The following is an 11,184-nucleotide window of genomic DNA, read 5'->3' as shown; positions in this document are numbered from 1 at the left end:
TTATTTAGAAGAAAGCACCTCACACCATGTAAAATAAATCTCAAATGGATTAAATATCTAAAAGTAAAAAGAACACAATAAAATACAGTAACAGGTTATAGGAAAATATCTGTGGAACCTCACAGGTTGGAGAGATCATCTGAAGCAACCCTAGAAACTCAGATGCCTTATGGAAAAGACTAACCAATGCACAAGGTAAATAATTTTGTATGACACAATCTACCCTAGTCAGATTCCAAAGGTTGAGGGAATATTTGCATGTATATGTCAGTGAAGTGCTGAGTGCCTCAAAACACAGAGGTATAAGAATAATATATTTTTTTAACACTGTTTGAAGTGGGAAAATTTTGGAAATAATTTAAATGTCAGTCAACAGGGAATGACTGAATGATTTATGGTATAACCATGGTATGACTACAATCCACCAGTTAAAGATGAGTTAGACCAACATATTACCCCAGAAAGATGGCCATAACAGTAGGTGAAAACCAAGTTGCAGAATGATAAACAATGCCTATCATTCCAGATCATAGCAATCAGTCACAGTCATCTGACTTGTTTGTCATTTGTTTGTTCTGCTATTTTCTTGATTATTGCCTGATTCTCCCGCTGGGCTGTAAATTCTATAAGTGTCTTAAGCAACAAAATCTGTTTAGTTGGCTTTTAAATCCCTGACTCTTGGGACAGTGCTGTACCAGACAGAAGATGATCATTACATACATGTTTAATGAAAATTCATGCTAAATTTCTGGAATGACACAGAAAAATTATTAAGAGCATTTTTTTTTTTTTTTTTTTAGAGAATTGGGCCTATTGTCTCAAGGCAAGGGTGAAAACTTCTTCATTTTTACCTTATACCTGTCTGAAGCATTTGATTTTTTGCCATAAGCATATATTATTTTAATTTAAAGAGACTAGGTATTAGGGTAATATATCCAAAACAAGTTATGAAATTAAAAAAAAATTAAAACTTACAAAACTCTGGCTACTGAGAAAAAGATAACAAAAGATTTTCTCCATGAAAGACACTGCCTTAGATGGCTCTTCTGTGACTGAAAGTGACTAAAGGCTGAACCCGAATCCAAACAAGGGAAATTGTAATCATGCAGGGGAAGATGCCTAATATACTGAAGCATTAGTTATGTTATTTGGGTGTATGTATACTTTTATAAAGAGCAAAAAAAAAAAAATTCAAACACTGACAAAAAGCAGTTATGACCATCACCACCATAAGTAAGACAGGGCAGAAAATGAGCCTTCTGGAAAAACCTTTGCTGTAGGTCCTGCCTCCCTTGGACATGACCTTATCTTCCGCAGGCCCTCTGGAAACTCTGTGTTGCTGTAAACATTTATTTTATTAAAGTTTTCATTTTATTTTGTATTTTACATCTGTTTTTAATACATAATGTAATAATTAGCCTTTGTCATTTCATAGTAAGCATGTAGTAAATGCTCAATTTGGAAGCTCTTGAGAGATGTGATTTGCATGGCCTTTTCTACACCTTAGCCATACAGTTCCTGTCCTGCTGGTCTTAGATGACATTCATTTCTCTCCCACTCCAACTATGTTTTGCATTTTGTCCTCTCCAGATCTCTTCCCTGGAGAGTTGCTTTTCTTCTCACATCAAAAGACTCGTTGAAGCTACAACTCCTATAATCACATTTACATGGACAAAGCCTAAACATGCATTCTATAACCATATGTACACTTACCTTTTTTCCTCCAGTCTCACAGGAAATGGGTCTGTTCCTCTTTGAGGTTAGACCAATATTCTGGATCATTCTTCTCTTGTCCCTGCCCAGATTTATACTATTCCATTTATACATTTAACCTCCCCTTTCTGAAACTTCTGCCCCTTACCTCTTAAATATATCCTGGTCTTGTCTTAAAAGCCAAAAATAATAGAAGATACAACTTTCTCATGAGTCAGCACTGCCCTCTGGGTGCCATTCCATCTCTTTTCTTCTAATAACCACTCCAACTATGATAGCAATCTGCATTAATTAAAGGTCTGTCCCTATTATATGCCAGCCACCATAGCTGCCACACCATATATGTTTTCTCATTTAATTTAGAGCTGAGGGGCACTTGGGTGGCTCCATTGGTTAAGCATCTGCCTTCAGCTCAGGTCATGGACCCAGAGTCCTGGGATTGAGCCCGTATTAGGCTCCTTGCTCAGCGGTGAGTCTGCTTCTCCCTCTCCCCTCTGCCTCTCCCTTTGTTTGTGCTCTCTCTCTTTCTCTGTCAAATAAATAAATAAAATCTTCAAAAAATAACTGAGCTTATTGCCACATTTATTGCTTCATTTCCTACTCATTTCATTCTCTAACTTAGCTTTTCTCCTCATTCCTCTCATGCTACTCACATTGAGTTTTCCAATGTCTTTCGTATCTATAAACCCAATGGGCATTTTTTCCCCACTTTTTGGCAGTATTTTTGGTTGTCACTTGTTAACTAATTCTTGATGCATCCCCAGCAGGTTGAAATGGGACCTTTAAAAATAGAGTATTTTTTAATAATGCATAATAATATATGATATACTAGAGAACTTCAAAATGAAATTTACTAAAGGAAAACTATATTGAATGATGGAAAAGTCAGTGAGTTCAGAGCACAGAACTTGAACTACACCTTAGACTGTGTCTTCCTTTGGGTTCATATTCTTTAATAAAACATTTTATTTATGAACAACACTTAGATTTTCCTACATTCCATCACTGCACCACCAAAACCTACTAACTTTTACAATTCCTCTTCTAACACTTTTCTCTAAACTTGAATCCCATGAGACCAAGGCCTCTGGAGATGCCCTCTTGATATATTCCTGGCTCATTCCTGGGCAATCCCTCTTCCTGTCTCTTTCCTCGTGTTAGCTCATCTACCTTCAAGGCTTCAATTACATCTTAACGACTTCAAAATGGTGTCTCCGACCCTCTCAATTCCCGTGAACTCTGAGTTCGCTTTTCACTGTCTACTTGGTATCTCCAAGAGAATATTAAACTCAAAATACCTAGATTGAACTCATTATAAATCTGTTCCTCTTCTTGATTTTTCTCTCTGAGTTAGTAATGTCACAATCTATCTCATCACCCAACTTAGAGCATGGGGAGTTGTTCTTCCCTCTCCCTCATGTCTGCTTCTGAGAGGTCAATAAATGGTTTTAATTCTGCCACTTAAATATATCCCAAATCTTTGCAATTCTGTTACCCACAGCCACCCTCAGATCTTTATTTCTCACTTGTGCTATTGGATTTAGTTCTTAACTGTTCTTGGCTACCTCCAATCTAAATGCCACACCAAAACCCAAATAAGCATTCCACAATACAAGTTTCATACTACTTCTCTGATTTAAATCTTCAGCAACTCTTGGGAACTCTACACTTGAGATACTAACAATCCATTTTCCTCCACTTCTGACCTTCCTGCCTCCGCTTTTGACTTTGCCCAGCTCATGGTCAGGTGCAGCATTGCCGACAACAATGCTTGACAAGCGGGAAGTGCTTGTTATGGGCTGAATTGTGTCCCCCTCCCCCTTTGGCAGTTCATATGCTGAAATCCTAAGTGCAAGTACCTCAGACTGTAACTGTATTTGGAGATAGAGACTTTAAAGAGGTAATTCAGTTAAGATGAGGTTATTAAGGTGGGCCCTGATCCAATATGACTGCTGTCCTTACAAGAAGAAGAGATTAGGATAAAGACATACACAGAAGAAAGACCAGGTGAAGCCACAGGAAGAAGAGGGTGATATACAAGCCAAGGAGTGAAGCCTCAGATGAAACCAACCCAGCTGACACCTTGATCTTGAATTTATAGCCCCTAAGACTATGAGAAAATAAACTGCTGCTGTTTAAGCCCCGCAGTCTGTGGGACTTCATTAGAGCAGCCCTCACAAACTTACACAGTGCTCAATGAACTATTTCTGGAGGAAACAAACAACTCTACCAGGGAGAACGATCAAGGACTCTTTGGTGGCTGCCTTCCTCTGAAGCTCTGAAGCTTGCTTTAAGGAAATGAGTGCGCCTAGACCAGGTGGGCCTTTCCAGCTGCCCATTACATTACCTCAGTAGCAAAAGACAGCCTGGCTTTTGGCTCTCACTTGGCATCTAGGTGTTAAACGTATACTCTCCTATTTAAAAAGCTAAAGCATTAGCAGTAAAGTTCTATCGTTAGCAAATTCTTTTCACCTTTAGAGTGAGAAACACTTACCACCTGCATGTGTGGTAGTAGATTGTGGTGTGGGCTGGGAATGCTTATGGAGACCCAGAGGGGGAAACAGTCTTATTCACCCTGTAGAATCTACACTCAGTAGAGGTTAGCAAAGTAACAAGTAGAAGGCCTAATGTGGGCTTGAAAACCCTCTAAGCTTTGAGAAAATAAAAAGCAGGCCTGACATCCAGAAACCGGCAGGCACTCACAGCTGGGTCTTGGGTCTTTCTATTGAACATAAACAACTTCACGGAACAGCAACATAAAAGAGGCGACTCGGGAGCCGTGATGGATGGAGACGGGGACAAAACTGCCCTATCACGTCGTCTGAACACACACATGAAGATTGTCCAAGCCACAGAAATGATTCAGCCATCCCCTCCCCTGGCTCAGGAGAGTGACTTCTGGCCAGTTTATCACTTTTACCTCTATCCGGTCCTCCTGTTCTAGAGATAAAATGTAGTTAAGATACTGAAACACAGATTCACCCCTAACTCCAATCCACAACAGTACACTAGACATTCTCCAGCTTCACCTAAAGCAAAGCCAAAGTCCAATCATAGTTATCTCGAACCCCCTGTTACCGAGGTGCCCCATGGTTCCTTTTGTTGCAACAAGGAAAGCCCCAGCATGTTTAACCATGGAAATGTTCCTGGCAGCCTGTGGCTGGGGGGCATTGATGTTTTATGTCTATAGATAGTGATAGATGCATGCATGTGTATATAACATAAAGCCTGGAAATATAAATGACATAACATGAATAGTACTTGTCTCTGAGGGGCATAGACTATAGGCTAATTTGATTTTCTTATTTTTTGCTTATCTGTATACACTCTGAGTTTTCTACAATGAAGATTATTGCTATGTCTAATAAGAAAAAAGCTATATGAACTTGAGAAATGACATGCAAGAGTAGAATGGAAAGAAGACCATTTTAACAAGTCACGAACATTTTGTTCAGAAACGGAGTGCAGAAAAAGGAGTTACCGAGGCAAAAGTTGGCTTTCGTCCCTTCCAGCGCCATCTGAAAGCGGTCAGGCTTGGCATACTCTGAAAACCCCACGTCCACCGAACCACCATTGTGTTAGTAGAAGCACGTCAGGCCATCCGAGCCTAATGATAATGAATTCAAAACATACTCTTCTAACTGCAGGCTCACAGAGCAGCCCTTTGAGTGGTGATTTGGCTCTGCTGGTAGCTTGTTATATGTGCAACTGCTGAGTGACTGAACTCTGCACCTGAAACCAAGGACGTACTATATATCGGCTAATTGAATTCAAATAAGAAATCCCATATTCAATTTTAAGCGGTGATTAGTTTCAGCAACATATCACCTGTCACATTAATGAATGCTAATAGATATAATTTTATTGCTTTTGCTTCCTCTTTGGTTTGCAGGTTTTTGTTTCCTAGTTTTGTAAACATAAAGGACTTATATTTAGCTTAGTACTTGCACAAACTGAAATAATAAGGTATTAAGAGCAATGTAAAACAGTTCTTGGGACCTGCAATATATTTTTTTCCTTTAAAATAGATTTATTTTTCTGCAATATATTTTTCCTTTAAAATAGATTTCTTTATTACTCAAGTTTTGAGAAACAGGGTCACAACTGAAAAATCTAAATGATGCTTAAAATAACAGCTCTATTTATGGGTAAGAACCATAATTTGATAGACTTCATATTTTTACCACTTTCTTTTTAGAGCCATAAAAAAATAAAAAACTAATTGACTTGATCTTTTAGAAAATCTTTAGGTTGACAGAAACACTGAGCAGAAAGTTTTGAGAGCTCCCATGTATCCCTTTCCCACACATACAATTTCCCTTATTACTAACATCTCTCATTAGCATAGTGCATTTGTCACAGCTGATAAGCCAGTATTCTAGATACTGCAGGGTGGAATCATCTCTCTTTCCCGGAGGTGGGCAGGTCTGACACATTCTAGGAAGGTTGGAATTTTGTCTAGTACTAAAAAAAGAAAAGATACTTGGGATTGCTGATATAAGGCACACGTGCAATATTTAAAATGTGTTCACAGGGGCACCTGGGTGGCTCAGTGGGTTAAGCCTCTGCCTTCAGCTCAGGTCATAATCCCAGGGCCTGGGATCGAGCCCCGCATCGGGCTCTCTGCTCAGCAGGGAGCCTGCTTTCCCTTCTCTCTCTGCCTGCCTCTCTGCCTACTTGTGATCCCTGTCAGATAAATAAATAAAATCGTGAAAAAAACATGTGTTCACATTTAGAATTATTCATAAACAATGTCAATTTTCTTTTACTACAATCTTAACCATCTCCTAACATCTAGCAATCACCAATAGTTTACTGAACTAAAAAAACAAAAGGAAGAAAAAAGCCAAAACCCATGAAGGTGACTTTACCTGAAAAATAGAGTCATCTTGTTATATTCTACTTTCCTCATATGTAAGGGGGAGAGAAAAACTGGATAGGAAAGGGAAGGTTTTTCTTAAGCTACTAAATTTCCATGCTCCCTGGGAGATCAGTAAGGGTTTCCAGAGTGAAAAAGCCACATTCCTGGGTGCCTGGATTGCTCAGTTGGTTAAATGTCTGCCTTCGGCTCAGGTCATGATTCCAGAGTCCTGGGATCCAGTCCTGCGTCCTGCATCGGGCTCCCTTCTCAGTAGAGAGTCTGCTTCTCCTGCCCTTCCCCCATGCTTGTATTTTCTCTCTCAAACTCTCTATCACTCAAATAAATAAAGCTTTTTTTAAAAGCAACATTCTTTGAGAGTACACTATAGACACAGATTTCAACAGAATTGATATCAATGATACTTAGAACCAAGCAAGTATCTTTTTTTTTTTTTTAAAGATTTTATTTATTTATTTGTAAGAGACAGAGGGAGAGAGAGCAAGTGAGCACAGGTAGACAAAGAGGCAGGCAGAGGCAGAGGGAGAAGCAGGCTCCCCGCCGAGCAAGGAGCCCTATGTGGGACTGGACCCCAGGACCCTGGGATCATGACCTGAGCCCGAAGGCAGCTGCTTAACCAACTGAGCCACCCAGGCGTCCCCCAAGCAAGTATCTTTTGACTGCAAAATAGATCTAGCCTTTTCGCCAAAAAAAAAAAAATGGCATCCTTTACATCTTTTTTCCTATCAAATTCCAGGAGAATGTAGACTCCAAACTGAAGAATTTTACGGGCTTCTATTTGATATATTTGGTTAAGCATTATCATTATCATTAAATGGGGAGGTGATATGTCAGAAATGTTAGCTCTACATAACAAATTTTTTCAACTAAAACCATTCAGTAATCTACCCAGGATAGTAACAATCCGTTTAAGAAAAAACTAATAAAGGATAAGGTTAAATAATGAAACAACATTTTTATGAAGTCCATCAATTGGTGGATTTTATTTTCCAAATTTTGTTGAACAAAGCACCTATGTTTGATCCTCACCAAGCCCATGCTAACTTGATCTTTAGAACAGTGATTTCCAACCAGAGATGATTTTATGCTGGGGATATTTGGCAATATCTGAAGACATTGTTGATTGTCACATCTGGTGGGGGGTTGCCTGCTAATGGTGTCTAGTGGCTGGAGGCCAGAAATGCTGCTAAACATCCTCTGAGGCACAGGACAGCCTCCCTCCAGAGCTAATAGTGCCACGGTTGAGGAGCTCTGCCTGGGAGGAACACACCGTGAAAACCACAGTTGACTTATTTTTCACTAACTTCAGCTTAAAGTGCACAGATACTTTATGGAAGGCTCTTCTCAAAATCCAAGCAAAATGCAGTTTCTGGTCAATGTACATAAAAGCTGAAAAACTTTTAAAGGATTCTACTACATTAAAGGGCATAAGAGAAATGTATTTATTGCTTCTGTTTATTAAGCATATCAGCATGCATATTGCCTAAGTAAAGCCCAACAGTGATCCTTCCCTTGTTGATTTGGTACATAACAGGACACTAATCAAGATTCCTGCAGCTGATGGTCTATCACAGGGTAGCTGATTCAGTGTAGTTACTACTTCCCTTTGAAACTGCAGCTGCTGCTGGGCCCTCTGGCTCACTTTGAAAATTGGTGGTTCTGAAAGCTTAAGATACTATTTTTACTCTTCTTATTTGGCTGTGACCTGTGTAACTACGTTCCTGCTTCTCATTTTCCTTGGTTTGGTCACACTGGTTGGGAATGGATGTGTGTGTGTGTGTGTGTGTGTGTGTGTGTGTGTATGTTTAGGACAAGGGGAGGGATTGTAGTTCCTCAGACAAGGCTCAGATAATTTCTCTTTCAGGATTATCTTTACGTGGAAAACCAGAATTTATGTTTCACAAAATCGGATTTTCCTTTCATATGTATTCTTTATTAAACAATCTTTTCCTTTAATTTAAAAACAAGGAAAATGATATTTGAATATGTTGGGCACTAAAAAAATATCTGGGCTTAAGTTCAATTTAGAAGAAAATTAAGAATTTTAGAGAAAACATGAATTTATATGAACCATTCAGAAGGGAGTATTAGAATATATAAAAGCTTATTTCAAAAGAGATCACAATAGAAAAATAATTTGACTTCATCTCAATATAATGAAGATTAAATATTTTAATTTGCCAGACCCCTGGGTGACTCAGTCAGTTATGAGTCTGCCTTCAACTCAGGTCATGATCCCAGGGTCCTGGGATCCAGTCCTGCAACAGGCTCCTTGCTCAGTGGGGAGCCTGCTTCTCCCTCTGCTCCTCCCCATGCTCGTGTGCTCTCTCTCTCTCTCTCAAAAATAAATAAATAAAACCTTTAAAAAAATAAAAATTTTAACTTATCTGACACTGTCACTGGGCTTTAGCTTAAAGCAGGTTTTGTGGGAACAGACATGCTGATAACCCCGTTTAAAGTGCTACAGTCCCATGAAGTCATCCATGTATGAAGTGTTTCAAGATTCTACATGCTAAGCATGATGAAATGAATTTTTAGGTTCCATTCTGTCACTGTGCATATTTAGACTCATTCCACACAAGAAGAATGTCCAAGATGTCATAACATGTCACAGTGTCATAGAATGACAAGATCTGTGCCAACTAACTTCCTCTTTTCTAATACAACAATAATTTTTCATCAAGTACTATGTATGATATTTTCAGTTATTTTATCATTCAAATGGTTCATACACTGCCAACAGCATTTCAGCATTCAAGGACCTTGACACTGGGACTTTTGGAGGTTGAATAAGAGCCTGACAGTGTTTTAGTATACCAGGTTTTTAGTTGACTCTATGTGGAGTCTGACAGCTACATATAAATTTTAATCTCTGGTGAATAAAGAGAACATTCAATGACTACCAAGGAGTGTACTAGGCTCACCAAAGAAAGTTCTTATCTGCCTAATGCTTCCTAGAGAGCTTTTTTTAAGCTTTACCCTAAAATTTAGCTGGCCTCTAGATCATTTGGCCCCCAAATACCAAGTCCTTCATAATATTATCTGCCTGCACTAATGAGAAAATCAAGAATGCACTTGTGTGTCTAAAACCCCTTGGAGATCAGTGAAAGCTGGAAGCACTTTTAGAGGTGGTATAATTTATGCCATTATTCACAGGCAAAGAACATGAGGGTCAGAGATTTTAGTTGCTTAAGCCCTCAGAGCTCTTTTATAACAGAGCTAGGATTAGAATTTAGGTCTTTAGCTCTTTAAAAGAGTAACATTTAAAAGGAATAATACAGAACAACCCATATCTTTAAAACAAGTGCTCATTTCTATATGAAGGCAAGGTGATTAAAATAGGTTCAAATGCATGATGTATTTTATCAATGTAGTGTTTCACTATTTTAATAAGCATTGTTTAAGAATTTCAATTAACTTGTAAAAATGTACATAACAACCTCAAAAAAAGAAGCATATGTTTATACAATTTTAAAAAGATTCAAACAAAAATAAATAAAAATAAAATAAAATAAAAAAGATTAAATGCTGCCTGTAGGTTTCTCAGAGCAGCCTTAGTAGAGGGGCTGAGTTTTATCTCATCTACTTTATCTCCAAATGGCCATTCTAAATTAGACATGTAAAGTCATATCTATCATTTAAAAAATAAAATGAAAATGAAAGTCAACTTTGGTTATAATTTTTTTCTGATAACGTACACAGTGTCATATAATTTAAATAACAATGATACTCATTTTAATACATATGTCTACGTTATTAAAATAGAATATGAACTTTGTATTATATATGAAGTCAAAAGTATATGTAGTGTTAATTACAAAATTTCCTTGGTAATCTCTATTTGCAAAATTTCCTTGGTAATCTCTATTTGCAGAAATGGCAGCAGTAGATTGTGATCACAATCTTCTAAAAATTAGATTGATTACTTTTATTGCACAATGTTTAAGTGAGCGCACCATAGCTCAAGATTTTAGGTCATTTGAAATAGCATAGTCTGGGAACTCAGCTTAAACTTTCCAAATAACATAGGATGTTGGCATCGACTTATTGACTATTTATCCTCATTGGTGAGACATATAAATCTGAATGTAACTGCAAATAGTTTCTGATTTTCCCTCCCAGAGGAGTTATAAATATAGAGAATATTTTCCCCATTCTGAATAAAACTTTGGCACATTTTTGAGCAGACAAATACTATAGTCATTATGATATATCTGACCTGAGATGGCCCTATGAGACTTAGTTAGGCAGCACCATGGGTTTGGAATAAAGAAGTTTGCTATTGTCCTGGTACCTCCTGGTTTTGCAGAGTTCTTGGTGGTGTTGCCTAAATCCTACACATTGTCAAAACTATCTGATTAAACATGTGATGCATAATCTGAATTCATTTTCAAACAGGACTCTACCACTCTCAGAGTAGTCTGTATCACTCTAACTTCTTTTAGTGTTTCTTCTATAGAAATCTGTCAATGTATCTCAGTGTTTCTATGGAAACCAATGTTGAATTCTTCCATTTTGTATCTTACAAATTTGGAGCATGGATGTAACCAGCATAAAATTATTACATTCAATGCTTGAACTCTTTAAAACCC

This window comes from Mustela putorius, unplaced genomic scaffold (assembly GCF_011764305.1).
Source record: "Mustela putorius furo isolate JIRA1106 unplaced genomic scaffold, ASM1176430v1.1 tig00003869_pilon_pilon_pilon, whole genome shotgun sequence".
Classification (NCBI taxonomy): domain Eukaryota; kingdom Metazoa; phylum Chordata; class Mammalia; order Carnivora; family Mustelidae; genus Mustela; species Mustela putorius.
This window is presented reverse-complemented; position numbering follows the sequence as displayed.